The sequence below is a fragment of the Cygnus olor genome, chromosome 4 (genome assembly GCF_009769625.2).
Source record: "Cygnus olor isolate bCygOlo1 chromosome 4, bCygOlo1.pri.v2, whole genome shotgun sequence".
Taxonomy (NCBI): Eukaryota; Metazoa; Chordata; class Aves; order Anseriformes; family Anatidae; genus Cygnus; species Cygnus olor.
Genome location: NC_049172.1, coordinates 37,789,586 through 37,807,648, shown reverse-complemented (window position 1 = coordinate 37,807,648; position 18,063 = coordinate 37,789,586). Strand labels below are relative to the sequence as shown.

The 18,063-nt window shown below is 41.7% G+C and overlaps 1 long non-coding RNA gene across 4 annotated transcripts in view; it reads right to left on the bottom strand.

Annotated features, from left to right (window-relative positions):
• LOC121069577 overlaps positions 1 to 18,063 on the bottom strand; it is a 173,798-nt gene that overhangs the window by 46,621 nt on the left and 109,114 nt on the right. The gene's annotated exons all lie outside the window — the stretch shown is intronic.

Genomic DNA, 18,063 nt, shown 5'->3' with positions numbered 1-18,063 from the left:
TTGCAAATAAAAGCAGGATACATGTATGCATGTAAAACTTGCTGATGGTAAGCTCTCTGCATTTAAATAAACATAAAAGTGCATCTTGCGCTTGATTCTTCCACTGGCAGAATACTGCAACATAAGAGGGTGTAATGTAATGGATTAGTGAACCGAGTCTCTGCAATGTGCCAGAGGTAGATCGCATCTGTTATTAATAGCAGCAGTCTGGCTTTTACAATGCCTTTCAAAAAGAAGAAACCTAAATACTAGTCAGTTTAAAACCGATAACAGCAACTATGTCAAATATGCTGGACTTGCTCTGTGCACAGTTGAAGTGTTAGAATGCAAAGGCTTTAGCAGTGCAAGACGACCTTACGCAGCCTGAGAATACCGTACCCAACAGGGAGACTGTACACAGCACTGTCCAAGGCGTAAGAACAAATCATTCTTTCGCCTCTAAATTATTTTTCTGCGACAGCAGTGTTAGACTTAATCAGAGAGGTTTTGCTTACAATACCCTTGAAAAGGCAAGAACAGCTAATGCAGTGACCCAAAGTAAATGCTAGCTCCATCATCATGAGTTGATGTTAGCCCCCCTATTAGCATTAAAACCTTTGTAATAAGTAAGTTTACTCTCCATACAAAGTGCATCTCTCCATGCAAAAGATTCAGGATGTGCTCAAGTGGAAGAATGGGGAAGATTCTCATCCAGAATACATTTAACATGAATGATCAATTTTACAAAGCGTGCATGCTACAGATCCCTGTCGTATGCTGGTGAGCAAGAACAAAACCTCAACACAGGTCAGCAGGAAAGGAAGAATATCAGCTCTACTGCTAGAACTTCTATAACCAGCACAACCTGGTACTGAGGCCATGCTCTCATGAGTCTGTTGAGTTTATTGCTTAAACAGCTTCCCCAAGTCTGATGCTCACAGGGCTCTTTCTAATTTCTTATCATCAAGCATCACAGCTAGACTTCGTGCCACTAAGTTTTACCCCCATCATCTCCACATCTTTAGTAACTATAACTCCTAACCCACACTGGTTGGGTGAGGCAGTACACTGCTCCCTTGGCTGTGTATTAGAATAGCCAATGCTATCATGTTTGGGTAGGCTCTGATGTGCTCGATCAGCCTCACAGATCAAACACCTTCAAGGAGACAGGTCTTAGACACAAGTTGTTAAAAAAGTGATGGGAATGGAGTGCTTCCAGACATATGCACAAACAGACTGTGGCCACCTGGGATATCTTAGTGCGGCCATAAAGTGAGGAACCTACAGGGATTTAGCCCTGACAGGCAGGAGCTGTGTGCAAGCTTTTCAGGCTCACAGTTCTGGATATACCTGGCCTGTAGTTCAGACCATCTTAGCAAACCCCTCTCTGTCCCCTGTCTTTATGAACACCTGCCCAAACTATGCAAAGTGTTCGTATGTATTTTTCATACTATTTCTGACTCCTAACTTATCCCTCTAGCACCCAGAGCACAAAGCTTATTTAATCCAGAAGAAAAGTAATGCAGAGAAAAGCTCAAAAGCAGCCATGTACACTAGAGGATTAGCTGGGGGAGCTCAAGACAATGTGAATTACCATTCTGAAATTCTCCCTAATTCCACTGATGGCTGGAGCATCTTCAGCTATCACATCAGCATTGTGATACTAGCCTTGTAAAGACTGAGCTCAGCCACTTGAAAAGTACCATAGGTTCCCTGAGTGCATCTATCACTTATGTTAAATCATTTGGGATACAATACTAATCCCCAGAAAATAATAAACTGAGCTGTCCTGTCAAATTGTTATTTAGGCAGCCAGCAGTGCTGTGCCATAAGATCTTAACGGGATTTGAAAGTATCCTCTCAGCAGGCTGCCATAAACATTTTGCTTCACTTTGAGAAAGCTGACTGGTAGAGTTTATACTGGAGAAGTCACACCAGCCCATTCAAGGACACTTCTGTGGACTGGATGCCGGGTAGGAATATAAGCTATCATTAAAGAAAAATAGATTAATAATAATAATAATAATACACTTCGCCTTTTTCTGTCATGTTTCTGAAATGTCCATTTAGTACTTTCAATAATTCTTTTGACCACTGACCCAAACCATATGCTAAAAAGTGGTAGTTAGAAAGGACTGCAAAGGGACAGATGCCTTGGAAGTAATAGACAAATATCATTCAAAACAAAACACTTTTTTCCATACAAACAATGGGATGTAACCTGAAGAGAAATGCTACAGTCAGCCTGATGCATCTGTTTGCTAAGTCTCAAAGAATAGCATCAGCATTCCAGCCCAGAAGATAAAATGAAAATGGCATCACCCAGTTCCACAAAAAAAGATCAAACTGGGGGAGGGGGAGGATAACAGAAAAGATTAATAGCCATCTTCAGCTCTCCAAATGCTTCTAAGAACAAGCACTAGAAAGGAAAACATTTCATTGCTTAATTGCTGGGTAACTTAGAAGACAGTCACTAGATTTGTTTTTTCCTAATTAACAACAGGAAAAACAGAGGTTCTTGTACGGCAACATTAGCATCTTGTCATATATGACAAAACAAAACATGTTTGCTCCCAGAAATTAGGAAACTTGAAAATGATTACAATGAGAATAGGAGAGAAATACTGTCATGCGCTGAAGCTTCACTGCAAAAGTTTTTGATAGGAATTTTGATAGGCATTTTTTCCTGTGATTTTTCACTAGCCTAATGTTCACAACTTGACACTGAGCATGCTCCAGGCTCAAAGTGTGCAGGATTTTTTTGAAAGAATGCTGGGTTGTGTCCCTCAGCACCCAGCACTGACTTGTGGGGTCTGCACTTGCACAACACAACAGTCACCTCCCTGAACTTCTTTGGGTTGGCTTCTAGAGTAGGACCTATATGACTGGGGGGTAAGAGGAAATCATCAGCCACACATGAGCTGGTCAGTGGGGATGCCAAAGTGACAGAATGACCAATGCCATCTTCAACATACGATTCTGAGAATACTAAAATTATAGAGAAATCATATTGTATTTGCATTAGGTACTGGAATAATTGCTACTGGGCTGGTATGCATAGTCCCAGTAACATCGGTCTGTGGAGCAAGTTCACAGATTAAAAAGATAGTAATTTTATCATCTCACAGAAGAAGCCCAAATTTTCATGCTCTATCAATATTTAAAATTTCAGATTTTTCCACTTTACATGAACTTAATTTTGTTACTCCAAGAGGGAATTGGCAGTTTTCTTTAGAAAAAGAGCTCAACTTATAAGATAGAAAACAACTTGGTTTTGTTCAAAGTTTTAATCATGACACAGGAATTGTACACAAAACACTACTGAGAGGAACCACACCAAGAGACCTAACTTTGCTTCCAGGCCACTGACCTTATGTGATGCTGCAGACATGAGTATTTAACTTTTAAACATCCTATGAAGAAATTTACTATTGTTAATGGAGTTCTAAACATACAGAATTTGGAGGCTGGAAGGGACCTTTAAAGATCATTTAGTCATTCCTCACCCCCATGGGCCGGGACATCTCTCATTAGATCAAGTTGCTGAAAGCCCCATCCATATCACTCCTCATACATTTTATTCAGCACGCATTCACTGCTGACAGACTGGTTTGTGGTTTGTTTTGATTTTTAGCATGAAAAAACATTCTGAAGAAACAGAACAGATTAGAGGGACAATCACTTTGCTTAATAAAGTGTCCTCACATTGAGTAATATTCCACACTGCATTGCTTACTTCCTTCAGTTTACTGCTCCAATTAAATACCCACTAAATTTGCAGCATCATATTCCATTTATTTTGAGGAAGATAAAGAAACACTGGGTCTTCCAGCAAGTTCATAAATTTGAGAACACCTAGGACCATGACTTCTCAAACAACTTGCCCCCTTGAAGCTTGCTCTCCAAAGTTAAAATAGACCATACAACCTATTACAATACTAAGAAAGTGGGGAATAAACTGAACAGAGTAACTGCCAGCTAGAGTATTTGGGAATTAAATAATATGAAAGTGTTTGTTTCTGAATTCCTTTCAGGTTAATTCTGTACAGCAGAAAGAATTCAAAACAGAATCCATTTGTTAAACATTCTGCTGATATCTAAAAAGTTTGTAAATCTTTATAAATCTGCAAGTTTAAAAAAAAATGTGTAGTTTATATTTAATGCTGGCAGAGTTCCAGGTACTATTAATCAGGCAATCCATCACACTTGGAAGAAAACAGAAAATAGAAATAACCACCAGAATAAATCATGTCCAGGTTTGTGCATTTCTTAAAAGAAGATTTAACGAGGGTTTGTATGCACAAGTATAATGTGATCTGTTTTTCCTACAGTAGTGTAACATTTGTAAAAATACCATTTAAGTGATATTTGCTATGCAGTACCTAATAAATCTGTTCCTTCCCCTACATTTCAGCCTCTGCATAGGACCCAGTGTCTTCCAAGTCTTTCCATAAAATAAAAGATTTTTTGTAGACAACATTCATAGAAAAAAAATTAGACTAGCCACTTGGGTTGCTGTCAATGGAATTGGCAGTAAACAAATATTCTGCTCCTCCAGGTCACCACCAATGCGTATTCTGCCAGGCAGATCCCACACAATGAGTGCCCAGCCTTTTCTTTGTAAAATTTGTGATGCTGCCCTGCTCCCAAGATAATCTACAGAAAGCAGCTGTATCAAGTAACGTGGCTGACAGCACCCACCGCACAAAATACTTATGGAAAAGACATTGAGACGCATCACTGGATAGCAGAAATTTCTGAAGATGTTCCCAGTGGGCTGAAAAAATGCTAGATGTGGATACAGTGCCAAATACTGTCAAACAGCTGTTTCAGATGCTGCTGTCAAGCTGGTATGAAGGTGCTGTTGAGAGCTATCCTGGAGTAGCATCCAACCCCTAACACGCAGGGGTTGGTTAAGCCTCACAGCATTCTATTTCTCAGCAGTTTTTTCTGTTTTGTTTGTTTGTTCGTTTGTTTTTTTTTTTTTTTTTTTTTTTTTTTGGGGGGGGGGGCAGCTTACGTGTGCAGCTCCAAAATGCACCAAAAGATCAAAAAGGAATTTTTTTAAATTTTAAAAAATTCTGTCATCAAAGGAGTTAATCTAACCTTTGAAGACTTCCCCTCATGTGGTATTCTCTGAAGAGCTTCAGGACGTGATTACGGTGAGATCCATCTCCTTTAGCCTTCCTGTTCCTTCAAAACCAGGACCATGACTGAATCACCATGCGGTCTGTAAAGCCCTCATGATTGCATACATTTACTGCACAACCATGTGAGCTTCCAGGTGTATTTGTACAGATTTCAGGCAGAACCCAGAATTATTACACCACAATAAAGAGAACAGTTACTTGTGAAGCAAAAACAATTTGGCAAGAGGCAGAAGAGTGAGGATGGGGAGCATTTCCTCCCACCATACCCACATTATACATTAAGACTGCATCTGTTTCTGTGATGTATATGAAAATGTGTCATCTCCTCCCAACTGGTTTTGCCACATGATTTTACTGTACCTGGTCTGAAAACAGAAGCTTTTTTATGATATCCTGCACTATATATACTCAGCCCTATGTGCTTTAAAATCTGGACAAACACGGTGATTTCTAATAAATGGACGATATATTAAGTACTTGCTGTGATTTTGCTTAACCTAGATTTTTCTTTAGTTTCTACAGGGAAAACAAAAAGCTACAGCAGGTGTCTTGATTGTAATGGAATAAATAACCATTGTCCTCAAGATGATAGAAATATTTAATGAATTTTTGGAAACAAAAAATATCCTAGGAAAAGACAGCTAAATTCTAAGGGAAGGCACTTGAAAGGAAAGTGAGAGCATGCCAATAACCATAGATGTTAGCTTTAATAATCATGCCTATTCATTGTGTGGGGTGACTGTGTTTGTGTGCATGTGTTCACAATTCTTCATAAAATATAACAGTGCTAATAATCATGAAAACTTTATGTTTATGCCCTTTTTTAGGGCACACTTTTTTCCATCATTACCTCTGCATGCCAGTGGGGCAAGTTTCCAACATTGTTCCCCTTCCCTACGCTGTAATTATAATGGATCTCAAACGTTTCTGATTTTTAAGGCCAGTGGATGACTCAAACCCATCTTGACTTTTACTTTTCTCCTGTTGAATCACGGTTTTGGGAGCACACAGCACTTTCTTATGGTCTTCCAGCAATAAAATGATGAAAGTAAGCAACAAATAAAGGACAAGCTCTTTCTTGAAAGCGATACAAAGCACAGGGAATGGGAAGCACAATTCCAAGAGCCAGCGAAGCTCTTAAGTGACTGATCTCAAGGTTGTGTTTGGCCCTGCACCTCGGAAAGCTACCCAGGAAACAATGAGCAGATTACCTTAATATATAATTAAGTCATGCCGTCATTGCCCCGGTGTTCTGTAAAGCAGTAATCCAATTTGCTTGTGACAAACTACCTCTTCTTCGGCCTCATACCTCAGCCACTGAGCAGTCAATTATTCTATCATGGAACAAATGGGCAATGATGCTGCTGTTGTTATAATTCCTAGAACAAAAACAGTTAAACTTGTTAAGTGAAAACAACTAATTACTCCTCAGCTCACCTTAAAATGGTAGCAGGTAAGGAGATGAATAAGTCATTTCAGTCAAGAAGCTTGTAAATGGATGGTTGTCCTAGTGACATATGACTTGAAACAGTCCTAGGAAATTACACAAAATGGTAAAAGTGTCACTTTTTGAAGCTTTCTTAACCTTTCTTCCTACAGAAACTGAACGACTCAGAAGATAATACTCCCACACCAGATTTTCTCCATCCCTAGGAGCACCTCATTTAGCTCCAGGCCTGAGTAAAACCGCAGAGGTGGTGCTTGAGACTGTGGCTGCATTGCTGCAACTTTGCCCTTCTAGATAAAATACAACAGGATTCTTACACAACTTACAACAGGGTCACAACAACAAGATTTTAATTGAAACAGAGGGAAAAGGCAAACCTTCAAGACGCCACCATCTGATCTTTGACCGCTATTTTCTTCCTAAGGTTCTCCTTTTATAAGGAGGACACACATATTTCCCATACATACACAGGATGCCATTTCTTTACTATTTTCTACACATTCATCTGACCATCTGGTGGTACTGACATTCACAATATAGGAAATACAAAACGATGCACAAATTAGCAACACTGATGACACAAACACAGCAACAATCCTGTCTTGCTGTCCCATACTGTGTGACACACGTAAATTCTGTGCATCCTGAGAGAAGGGGGGATTTCATTTGGGTGATCTTCTACAAGAGCTAAGTAAAGGGATGGTAGTTCAGTGTGCCTGCGTGGTCCAGCTGCCAATACAGAATTAAATCTTTCCAAGGTTCCTTCTCAGCCTCTACTTGTGAGACTGGGTTAACTGGGGAGTGAGAGGTGAGTCAGGGTACAGAGAAATTCTCAGTCTCACCCCAAACAAAACAGCAAATATCAGTGCTTAAGCTTTTGAGTCTCACTTCTTGATAACAAAAACTGATATGGTCCTCTATTCCTTATCTTATGCATGGAGAACAATTTCCATGGTAGGTTCCCCCAAGAATTACGTGAGGACAACAGTCAACACAACCAAAACATACAATGCCCTATACTGAAGCATCAAGATCCAGTTTGCCTCCACCATTGGCAACATGGGCTTTGAAGAACTCCTCTCCCGCACTCTATTCCCTCCTGCTTGTACCATTCTCGAGGGTGCCTAGGCCTTCCCCTCTGTTGTACCATCCCTCACAGCTTGGACCACATGGTAAACTGAAACAACAGTCTCAGCATTTTTGGCATCGTTATCTTGGGTCTTGTCCAGTTTTCTGGTCTGGATCTCTACAGGTGGTCTTACACGAAAGGAGTGTATGATCGATGACAGGGCAGGACCAAGGGGCCCCAAATGGGGAGTGGGGGGGAAGGAGAGTAAAAAGTGCAGCTGAAAAAAAAAGGTATATAAATGCCCCCGTTATTATGGTCCTTTCAAGAAGCTGGGCATTACATAATGGTTTTTCAGCATAACACTGATCTCATAAGAACTAAGAAAATCTCAGTGAAATCTAAGCAAATATTTAGCACAATTCTCAACTTCTAAACATTTATAGAGTTCTAACTTTGGAGTCTTAATGGTTGGCAGTACTCCTCAGAATAAAATTTGGGATCTTCAGAAAAGTGCCTAAGAGGCTAGGCAGCAGAATCTCCACACAGAGACGTAGTTATCAGCCTTCAGAGGGGTATTTATTCCAGAATTTATTCAGCGGATAATTATTTAGGTGAGAAAACCCTACCACGATGAGACAAAGTGGCTTTTGAAGATATTTTCTCCCAGGTTTTTAGCCTGGACATTCTGTATTTGTTGTAAAGTTTGAATGCAAAGCAGTAACATGCAAAAACAGAAACAAACCAAGCCTCTGTATGTAAAATCAGATCTACTTTGTGGAGCAATATAAAAAACATGCTAACTTTACATTCTTGTTGCAGGCAGAGATCTAAAATAGCAAAAGCCACCATGTGTCTTACAAAATAGGAAATATTCTTGTGAAGTACAGAAGATGAAAAAAGAGCACATTAGAATAGTAAGAGTACTTGAAAAAAAAATCTTGTTGATAGCTGGAAATAAAACAAGAAATGCTGTATGCACTGTGTGAACGTACTTGGCAAAGCATATCAAGCTCCTAAGCTGAGCCCTTTGTTTGATGATATTTAACAAATGATTCATTGTTATGATTGATAAAGGTCACAGCATACTCATCTCTAACATTGCAGCCCTCACTTAGTCTGTGAAGCTTTGTCCGTACAACACACTTTTACTACCAGAGATTTAAGTGCAGACACTCAGCGCAAGCCAGCAAAACTCCATTATTTTTTTTTATATATCAGCAATATCATCTCCTTAAAAACCACAACCCCCTAGCTAACAGATAACCGTCACCAAAATACTGCTGCAGTCACAATGGCTTCTCCGTACTGTGTAGCAGACGAACTGTGCATTATGCTCTACAGGCTTGCTTTCCCAGCCATGAGAGAAACTAGTGTGGCTGGATATGACTGGAGTGGGCCAAGAGTTTTTTGCAGTCCGCTTGCTCAAGTTTTTTTTCCTCAAGGAAACCAGGGCACAGGGAAAGCTAACTGGGACATGGTCAAGGCATGTGTCAGATGCAGGTGTTTGGAAACAATACTTTGGCCCCACACTTCAGATGTCACCTCTTCTATTTGTGTTTGAGGCCAGCTGTGCTCCAGACCTAATCCCATAGTACACACGCTTCCACAGCACCGTGATTTCAAACTCTGCTGCCTGGCTCTTCTGAGCTGGGAGTGAGGTGAGAGAGAGATGGTGCAGGGCTCTTCCTGGATCCCAGTCAGAAAGGCCTGGCAACAAAGGGCTTAATAAAATAGCCATTTTAATGGCTATTAGAATGAGAAGAGGAATAGATAAAGCGAGCAAATCTTATGCTGGAAACCCCCTGTTAAGTGTGGCATCAGCCAGACCCAGAAGGATTTTCCCATGACACCCTTTCCAGATCGCATCTGTGAAGACAGGTTCCTCCATTCCAGTCATCCAAGCAACAAGAGGATTTCCTTGCAAGAAAACAACTCCGCTCCTCACTTGTACTGCCGAACAGACAGGCTGCTCTCATGGGAAGGGCTGCAAGCCATGGGCTTTGATAGGGACAACCAGAGGCTTCTAAGAAGCCAAGAAGACAGTCTCTGAAGCTGGCCCACCACAAGATAAGGTCATGAGGAGCCAGCCCAGCACTTTTCCCTTTCATACTCAGGGGGCAGTCACCCACGCTCTGCCCGTTGCTGCTGATAGCTCCTGTGAACTGGGTGACACATGCTTCCAAGTGCACTGCAAGGAAGAGGAAGGAGGTGCCAAGGATGATGTTGACCCATGTGAGTGTGCCTGAAGCCTGTGCTACCACACAGGTCATAAGGAACAGTCAGGAGGAGAGCTGACTTCAGAGATGCTTGTTTTTCTTCACTTTGATGCCCCCTCTTTATTTGAAAATGGCAATTTTCAAATTCAAGTCTCAAGCTGCAGCATATAAAACCAACGTATTGCACAGTGACTATTCATCACAGCAAATATTAAAATATGGTTAAAAACCAGCATGCTTTGACTCTTAACAAAAGTCTGATGAAAACTTGCACCTCTGCAGGATTACATTAATACCAGCTGAAAACTGAATTCCATCCCTGTGTCTGCTTGTGGGCGTAAGTGCTGCATCCACACTTTCTACTTAAGAAGAGAAGAGCAAAATTCAAATCACCCAGTCACTTAAAAGTGTGCTGGTTCCTACATTTCTCCCTTTGAAGCTGCCATTCTGAAGGGGCGTCAAAGGACGTGACTCTTTGTTGTTGTTGTGGCAGATCTAACAAATCCTGTACTTCTGAAAGGATCTAACAGCCTCAAAAGAGGCCGTAATGTATGCAAAAGGGCTGGATGGGATCAGCACATAAGCCCATCTCGCTGCAACACCTGCAGGTGGGGTAGGATGGACCAGCAGAGGGGCTGCAGACCTCTGGCAATTTCCCACTCTGGTGGTCTTAAGACCGGGGTGGTCTTAAGCATGGCTGCATGATGAAAGAGGCTGTAGATATTTACATGTTCTTCAGGAGACACAAGTTTGGCACAGACTGTACCAAAGGGCTTGAAACAGCATTTCAGACGCATTTAGGGAAGCTTCAGAGATATGGGGCTGGTTTCTTTCTCTTCTCAAACAGAAGCCAGTTTTGGCTCCAGTTCACAGTGCCTCCACAGGGACTGGAATATCAATATTCAAGGAAAGGCCAGAACCTGAATTGTTTGTTGTTGCTCTCTTTTGTCAACCAAAAGCAAACAAAAAGGCAACAATGATTTTCCACCAGTGTCTCGAGAGCTTTTATGAGCTCAGAGTTAGAAATCACACTTAGGAAGATCACTTTTTTGCCAGACAGAATTGTCAATTAGTGTTAGTCATGTCTGAGAATATATCAGTGACAACACACACCAAAATACAGCTTTTAAAAAAAAAAAATCCCAGATTTTTCAAAATAAAACAATGCAGTAAAAAGTTGACTACATACCTCTGTGCTAGACTCAGTCTAACTCTGTAAGACTCATAGCTATACTGTCTGATGGCAGGACTCTAAAAAGACGTCTCTTAATCTAAATACATCTATATGTCTGATCATGACCTGCTTGTTAACATAGCCTGAACCATCATGTTTATACTGATTTTAATGAGTCACTTCTGAACATGCAAGTGAAAAGCCAGTTAAGTATCTTAACAACTTTTCTCTGAGGATTTGAAACTGACCCTGGCTTTTTCAATCCATGAAATACACCTGGAAGTAAGAGTCTGGTGATCCGTGCTGCACCCATCCTGCCAAAGTCATCAACCCCACTTTTAATGAGAGTCACACTGATTGCCTTTGCGGGGGCAAAACAAACAGGGATTTAAAAAAATGCGGAGAAAGGACAGAGGGCTACAGGCTCAGACTTGAGGTGGAATCCAAACTCGTGCCCTGACAATATTAAGCATTACCTCCCCAGGGCTGAGTAAAGCCATAAAGAACAATCACCCTGACATCAGATATTAAAAACACCTCTAAAAGGCACCTTGCTTGAAAATATATTTATAGCCCCAGCACATGGAAAATGTTTCCCTTCAATATATGTGAGAAAAATAGAGCTGATGTCCATTATGTTCTGCCTAAACAAAACCACACAAAACCAGCCCCATACTAAGAGATCTATTTCTTCTGAAACACAGTGGATCTTAATTTCTTTAAATTTATTCCATACATGGCTTTTGCATTACTGGAAAGTACTGGGTGCTGTCCTGTTGTCTAAGTATGGAGAGATGCTGGAGGTTGTTGTGCAATGAAATAAAGCTCAGTCAGCAAATGACAGTAGTCCCATTGCGCTCACATGGGAGCCACATCAATATAAGTAAGCTGAGGACTTCATCAGGAGAGCCTGCACTCCATTAAACACCACACGGAGGTCTGCCACTTCTCTGAATCCAAAGATAGAAACAAACTTGAAAATACAGAATTCTTCACATATGAGAGACAGTCAAGATGGAAAAAACATGCTAAATTCTGAGTTAGAAAAACACTCCTGTTAGAATTGCTGTTATAGACATATTAAACAAGAAAGCTAGTTTTCCTCCAAACACTTCTTTTCTGCCCACCATATTTCAAATGTCCAACAAATTCCTTCTTATTTCAAGCAGGTTCAGATCACCCTAAATCCATACAGCAGCCTGCAACTCACTGCTGCTTCTCTGACTTCATTCTCTGCCCCCAGACAAAAAGAAAGGAGAAAGTAGGCAAGAGGGGAGATAACAAGACTTCAAGTTCTTCCTTTGACCTGTAATGCTGAGTTTAGGGCTCCCTGTGCTGTGGGAATTACCTCCAAGGGGATGTCCAAGAAGTAACCACAGTCTGGGAGTCCCAGAAAAACAAGTCCCCAGAGCTACTGGGAAGCCATGGGGCCACAAACTGCAAGTCACGCCAAGACTTTCCTGCAAATGGCAACACAACTTCAAAATAAAGCTCAGGGGATCTCCCAGCTTCTTCAAGGGGGGGAAAATACCAGCTACTGCTAGAATAAGTTCCACTTCAGTATCATCTAGCCTGGTTATTTCCACACATAACAATACTTTGGTTTGATTCTTGTCATGCTCATGGGTGATGAGGTTTTTCCTAACTGGAGGTACTCTCACTGGGGCACTCTTCAGTGTTTCAACGTGAGCTGCCACACAGGCCAGTAACAAATGGGACAGAGGCAGCGATAAAACAGCACAACTAGGAGAGGGCAATATTTCTACAGCAGGGAATAAAAAGGTCCCTGATGGAAGGAATTGTATCTACAAGGAAGTAGATTTTGTTTCTGATAACCTGTGCTCTTACTTCTTCCACCCACTTCTGTATTTGTGGGTAAAACACTTGCACCCTTAGCTTTGGCATGCTTACACTCCAACTCCCTTCACCTGCCCTCTTTTCACTTCAAGCCACCATCTCCCCTCCATGAGTTACCCCCAGCCCCAGGAGGACACAGAAATCAAGGGCTGACAGTGCCACTGGAGGCAGTGGCCAGGAAACAGCGTACATGCTAATTGTGTATGTCTTTGCTGGCCCCAATACCCACCTTCCCACTGTTCTGAAGGTGACAGGCTTCTCTGAGAGCATGATTATAACTGCTAGAAAGTACAGCTACTTTCCCACATGAGGAAGACTGCTTGGAAGCCAAACAATCAATTACTAAAGAAACTGCTTTGGAGGTGTGTCTCCACACCAGGCAAATGGTCACTGCAAGCAGGGGTGGAAATCTGTGCATTTAATGTGCTAGATGAAAGCTGTATTAGTTGGACTGCCCCACCAAAAAGAAAAGAAAAAAATCACATTTCTCATTTACACCTGAAGGAATGAAAGATAAAGAATGCACTTTGAAGAGCCTGATGCTAAAAGAGAAAAAAGAAAAAATGGGATGCTGGTAACTCAGCTAAGAGAGGATCCTCAAACAGAGTACATCAAGGGAGTAGAACCTGAAGCATATTCTATATTTGTGTCAAGTAAACAAATTTTCTGGCTTGATGCAGCGAGGCTGTGATATTACTGCACCTTCTGCATTCTGGTATCTTCTCTTCAGTGGGTGACAAATAGACTGGACTTGACAGAGAGTGTTAAAAGCGTGACCGTCTGTAACCCACGCTGCTGAACAGCTTGCTCTCTGACTCACAATACAGCATGGTCACTTTTCCTTAAAGGTAGATTACAGGAGAAAGTGAAGTAACATAACTTTTTGGTCATTTTAATTTCAAAGATGTGTAGGATACAATGGGGTGGCTGAAGTAACTAATACACATTTTACAGAGTTTTATTTGCATCAGAAGCACTTCAATGCTTGTCTTTTCAACTTTTCTTTGCTTTTCTGGCTGTTTTTTCTCTGCCAGTACAGGCAACATGGAATGCCAAAGCTCTTGCACGGTCTGAAGTTAGAGACGTTGTGTGAACACATGTCAAATACATTTTCATGGGCATTTCTTTTATCATTGCCTTAAAATTAGGTTATACTTCTCCTTTTCCACCTTTCAATCAGTTATTTTATCTGATTTTCCTTCTGAGTTAGAGCAGAATTGCAGGCCATGCACAAACACAATGCTGGGAGAAAGTAGGGGGCTGTTTAGATGCGGCGTGCCAGCCTGAAGTCTCTGAGGAATTAATCCAGGCCCAACAAAACCCAATTCAGAATCCAATGTTTCTGAAGCTGTAGGACGTTGAAGGCCTATCTTTAATGCTGAAATACATGTATTATGCCATGCCAGCAGGTGCTAACAAGAGAAAATGCTGTTATGGATCTGGATTCTTCACACTGACAACATCCCAACACAACTCTCCCTCAGCTTCCAGGAGCAGCATGCAGAGGGTTTCACCTCAGCCCACTATCTCCTTGCGCCCTCACCTCCTCTATGGTCAATATGGTTTGCTGGTTCAAAGGTTGGGATGTTCCTTAAAACACCCCTTCATTGAGTGCTATATGCCCATCATCAGTTCTACATCTTGGGTGCGTTTGCAAAAGGATGAATCCCCCATTCTCTCACCCAGGGCCTCTCTCCCAGAGGATTTGAGAATGCTCCCAGCCAAGATGTCCCACTAGTGAGCAGGCATGTGGGGAGGCCTTCAGGACCCAACGGAATCATTTAAACACCTTGCTGAGGTACAGGCCAATTTACAAGTAGGCCAAGGGCTGAGCCCCAGCCACAGTGCAGGGCTATGTGCGTGCTGTATCCCTAGCAAGGCCCCCTTCAGCTCAAGGGGCCCCAGCCTGCCAGCAGTCAGACACCCCTGCCACTCCAGAAGTGTCCCAGCCCAACATCCTAGATGCCCTGCGAAGCCCCTGCCAGCCAGACACTGTGATACTCCCCAGCTTGGGCCTTCCCTTCCCTTCTGGGAGCTCGCTTCTGGCCCGGCACCCTCAGGCAGACAGCCAGGTCAGCTCCTGCTGCATTCAAGGGTATCAAGGCTGGTACCCTTCACAATTTAATTCACAATTTAAGCTATTTTTTCCACCTACAACAGCACCTGAGCGCAACACACAAATATATGCTGGCTTATAGACCAATATAACCATCAAGAGCAGCTTTCATTAGTTCCAACATTGTTTTAAGCACTGCAAGCATCATTTCTGTCTTCTCTTTCCAGACACTGCCAGCAGTCTGGAGCTACTGTGCATTCAGCAATTAAGATAAGATGATCACTCTTTTGGAAACAGAAAAGGAGTAGTGTGGGTTCCTGCTAAAAAGGAGTAGTGTGGGTTCCTGCTATGAAACCACAAAATCACCCTGTCATTCTCTGAATAATCACACACCACAGTGGATGCAATACTGGCCTTTGATTTTGCAGGCTCAAGAAGTAGCCAAAGATACTCAACATCAATTTTCAGAAATCGTCACTTGTTCCTGTCAGTTGTGAATGTGAGGTACCTCAACAGGGCTGCAGAAGTTTCAGTGGAGGCAGGATGTAGATAAATTAACTGCACAACCTGATGTACTAAAGCAAGTCATAAGACTAAAACTTGAATTGGGGAAGTGGTGATAAACAAAGAACCCTCCACTCCCTCTTAGGCACATCCGCACAGATTCGTGACTAAATTTCAGATGTGCTAATCATGACTAATTTCAGAAGAGGCAAAGGAGGCTCTGACATGGCAACAAAAGTCATAGGACAGGCTCCACACTCCCCAGTCTCTCATTAGGCAGCCCCTTCTTCAACCCAACACAATGCAGCTTCACCCAGCACTGCCTATTGATAGACCTCAATACCACATCAGCTTATTATGATGGACACATGCAAATCATGGACGGAAGCAGATAAAGTAAACTGAAACACTGCAGAAGAATATCATGTACAGTGCCTACCATACAGTATTGGAAAGAGCTACCAACTGAAACTACTGTGGCGCAATATTTCATGCACCTAGAATGAAATTATCCAAACTGGACTTTATTCAAACATAAATAATAAAATATAAAGTATAAAGTAAAAGTAAGTAAAAATAATAAACTTACTATTTAGAAAAGTATCAAGGAACTTCTAGTGACAGTACATGATTAGAAGTACGGGTTACATCTCACACTACAGTAGCTCAGAGGTCCTTGCATCAAGAACACTGCCAGCACACTGATGAAAGTGGTTTTTAATCACAAGTTTCAACAACTTTTCACTGACATGCATTGTAATGCTTGAGAATGCTCTGCATTGTAATGCAGAGAAGCCAAGTTGTTTTAATACTTGAAGTACCAGCACCACGTTGTAGGATTAAGAATTTGCATCTGTGTAACAAGTCTATTACAAGAAGAAAACAATTTAAGTACAAATTCGAAAGCATCATCTTGACATAACCTATGCTAGCATCGCTGCACAAAACCCCATCCTGAGGACAATACATTGTCTTTGCTCCAAAAAAATGTGCAGGTCAGGGCCTATGCAAAGTTTCAAGCAAGTTGTCCTGCTGACTCCAAGTTTAAAATTGTGCTCAAACCAAAGTGCGTTGGTAGTTTAGGGCATAAAAAAATCAGCTTCGCTAGTCCTCAGAGTAGCCTCTGTACTTTGTTTGCTTTGTGATCTATTTTGCCACTATGGATGGATGCAAGATTCCCCATGTTACCTTCCAATTTATGCATTACAGAAACTACTATGTACATTGTATTATATATTCCAGAGGTATTAAATGAAGGCAGAAGTGTTTCTGTAGTTGTAAGGAATTTGTGAGAAGATATTTGAAATCCTATAAGCATCCTGCTGTGGAGAACTGCAAAGCCAGGCATGCACCAGCCCAGCAGCAACCCTCCCACTCTACCACCCCAGCAACACTTGGGGAAAGAGATAACTGCTGATAGCCTGGGCCTGTTCTGCCTTCCCAGTCAGCTGTGCAAACTGTGCAGAAATCCTACTAAGAACGATATTTTAATCTTGTTCCAATACTCTTTCTCCCAACCCCATGCAGGCAGGCAAGCCAGCCCATCTCCTGCATGCCTTTGCTAAGCCTCAGAAGTCTTTTGTTGTGCTTCCGACTGTGTTGCCTGCAGCCCAGTGTTTTTCCTTTGAAGACTTGCATCAGAATCCCTCTCTCTATGGTTTTAGTGCTTCAGTAAAGGGTTTTCTTTGTCTTAAGTGTTTTTACAAATTCAAAAGTATGTTTGTGAAGAGCATCTTCCCTGCCTGCAAACCAGCATACCATGATGTGACACTCCATCCACAAGCTCTGGTGTTACTGAAGGAGGGAAAAGGTCTCCACAAGTTCTCAGAATATTTTTCTCACCTCTCTTCTTTGTTCCAAAATCTGTTTACTGAAAAAAACTTTCAGTTTTACAGTGCCAGTTATTTAGTGATACATTACCAAAAATCAAAATAATGCCTTGCATAAAATGCAGATATTTACATTAAGCAACATAGGAATTTGCAACAATTAATCTGTACCTGGAAGCACAGCAGAATAACAACCAAATTTGTACTTTAAATGTTCAGTCTGTACCTTACTGTACCAGTCTTTCAGCAGCTGGTCTTGACAGAAAAGTCTTTGCATCACCCCGTGACCCAAAGCCACCCAAAACATGATGGAAACAAAGCAGCTCAATAAAAAGTTCTGAATACATCTCTCCCTCTCATGCCCTGTTTTTAAACACCATGAGGAGAAAAGGTATATGTGCAAAATGGGGTCAGGTGCCCTCAGAGCTCAGAAAAGTGAGGCTGAACATCATCGAGGTCAGCGAGCACAAGAGCCAGTTTTGGTGGCATAGTCTAGGTGACAAAGTACACCTCACCTCACCGAAGCACAGCCAGGACAGAGATGGCTCTCTCGTCAATATGTTCCAGCATTTTTTGTCAACAGGATAAAGAAAAATGCCACAGAGCTACCCGAACTGCATGAGGCTTGTCTATGTGTTGGACTTTCCCTCAAAGTAACAAGTGGGTTTTTTGCCAAAGTAGTTAGTCCGTAAATACCTACTTTACACTAAGCCTCTCGACCAGACCAAGAGCAAAGACAACACCCAGCTGTAAATACCACGGGAGAAACGTGCATCAGCGCG